The 2366-nt window shown below is 41.1% G+C and overlaps 1 protein-coding gene across 1 annotated transcript in view; it reads left to right on the plus strand.

Moving 5' to 3' along the window:
- The first annotated feature begins 245 nt into the window (after positions 1-245).
- Positions 246-2366, plus strand: part of LOC138951119 (FMRFamide receptor-like) — a 27370-nt gene continuing 25249 nt past the window's right edge. The window contains exons 1-2 of the mRNA XM_070322770.1: positions 246-407; positions 1511-2366. The exon at positions 1511-2366 is cut by the window's right edge and continues 1295 nt beyond it. The gene's annotated coding sequence lies outside the window, so the exon portion shown is untranslated. The remainder of the gene's footprint in view (positions 408-1510) is intronic.

Consider the following 2366-nt stretch of genomic DNA (forward strand, 5'->3'; position numbering starts at 1 on the left):
GGCCTCACCCCACGTTTCCTTTATTTGTATAATTGCATTCTACAGATTTATTTCCTTTTCATTTGTCCTTGCTTGTATAGTAATTACGAGGATGCTTTACGTGGGAAGGTTAGGAGGTACATATTCTCGCCACCCCATTTGCTCATAAAACACACACAAAAAAACAAACATTCAAAAACACACACAATAAGTAAACTAACACACAAAACAGTAACTGATAAGGAGGACATAATCTGTTTGTTATCACTTTAATAAAACCATATATTTCTATTTGCAGAGCTGTCATCTGGAGAAACACGCGGCGACGAGGAACTTCAAGGAATCAAAGATCATCCGTAAATCGAGAAGTGGAACAACGGAAAGAGCTGCATGAACACAACCCCATTTCTTAGTGCATCTTACAAAAGGTAATTAAAGGCTGCCATACTCGTAGCGTTCATTAATTAATTCATATTGTTTACATGTGCCAATAATGTTATAAAACTGTACCTAAGGGGATATAATAACGATTGACTGTAGCTTTCGAACACAGAAAAAATTATTTCAGTATTGCAAGGTGGTGTTAATAGTGTGGAATGTAAACAGAACAGTCTCAAAAGCCATCTTTGGTTTACGAAACGTCACGAAGTGACGTCAACGGTCTAAAAATAGCCCAAGTCCTGGAGAACTGTTGCTAAACAATGCAATAAAGAAATAATTATTTCTCGTAATTGGTAAGGACTTCAAACCTAAAACTTTGCAGGAAGCTTAATTTATACATCCCCGCAATGATGGGAAAAGCCCTGGAAGTAATTAAACTAATTAAATAGGACTATGTCAGCCTTTAAGGCGTTCGTCATAAAATCAACGTCTAGGGCACCGTGGCCTAGACACCAGGGGGAAAAAAGTTATAGTAAATGAATAAATAAATACAAAATATGTAAACCATGAAGAAATTTAAAAAATAATTTCATACAAAAAAAGAACAAAAAAAGACAAAGACAACATCACAGCGAGCTATCGGGAATTCAGACAAGTCCAGTCACAGTGGTTATAGTTCAACTGCACCCAGTGAACCTGGAGGACACAACGCCCGGGGCGACACACACACACACACTCGTACCCCTGAGGCATCGGGGATTCTTCACGCTGCGGTGACTACACTGGATACTGTGCGGTGAAATTGGATCAGCGTAGCTAGAGAGACGCGACATTTTATATTACCTGTAGATTTCTTGACCCCTTTCTTCTTTTTCTTTCACGTGGGTAAGGGGGAACTTTAAAGGGAGGTGACTCCAAGGACGTCAAGTTCAGAGCACCCTTGAACATTTCAAAAGCTGCACAGGAGAGATAGACAGTGACTGATTGTTTTCATTGCATTTTAAAAAGTGAAACGAGAAATAGTTAGCAAGGCGGGAGATGAGAATAAATTCCTCCGCACATGAGTACATTCGTCAGACCGTTTACACTTGTAAACGAACTTCCAGTAGAGCGAGCATGTTTCTGAATGTTTTCTCTCTTCTCTTTTCAGAGCTCAGCCGCATTGATTACACGCTTGAGTACCGTCAAGTCCTCCTCGGTCTCGGTCGTCGGTCATCCCGACAAGAGTTGGAAATAGTCAACGACAGTGTGACGGTGCTTTGATAAAGAAGCAACACTGGGAAGCGTTGGTGATAGCTCCTACTTGGATTACTGTTCCATCATCGTCAGGCAATGTGTAACCTTTTGTGGCTTCAGCTTGGTTTGCATCCCGAATGAGTGAGTGAGCACTTACAAGTAATCACACGGAGGCCGGGGACATACGTGACTCTCTGGATTTCTACCTTGTGTGCAAAACGGATCTGTACGTGCTTCAGGAACGGATGTAAACCAGTGCTTCTTGACCTTAATTGTCTCAAACGTTCGAAGATGCCAAGGCTCGTTTCTCAAAGAAACTAACCTCCATTGCTCTTCTGCATTCTCCAAAGAGTTACTGGTTTTCAGAGAATAAAAACAAGTGTGACGTTTTAAGACTTTATATCACAATCCATGCAGATTTGTGCATGTCGAGAACATATTACGAACAGCTGTTAGCGTGTCGTCCCTAAGAAGACCACTCGGAAAATGTACTTTGAGAGACAGGTGACAGATGCAAAATCCTTACAATGTACCAACGTTGCTCCTTGCCAATGTTGTAGTATTTTGGAGACGCGTGACAAATTTCCCAAAAGTCTCCAAGGTAGCAGCAGTCTGTTCATTTCAAGCGTATAACACTTCCTGGCAAAAGTTTTCAGTTCTTACTTATACTTATTGTCACGTCATCACCACATCACTGTGAGACAGTAGACAACGGTGTGATGTTCAGTTCAGACATCACAAAATAACGGAGTCGGTCACAGTGCCAAGAA

Source organism: Littorina saxatilis, linkage group LG1 (assembly GCF_037325665.1).
Source record: "Littorina saxatilis isolate snail1 linkage group LG1, US_GU_Lsax_2.0, whole genome shotgun sequence".
NCBI classification, from domain to species: Eukaryota; Metazoa; Mollusca; class Gastropoda; order Littorinimorpha; family Littorinidae; genus Littorina; species Littorina saxatilis.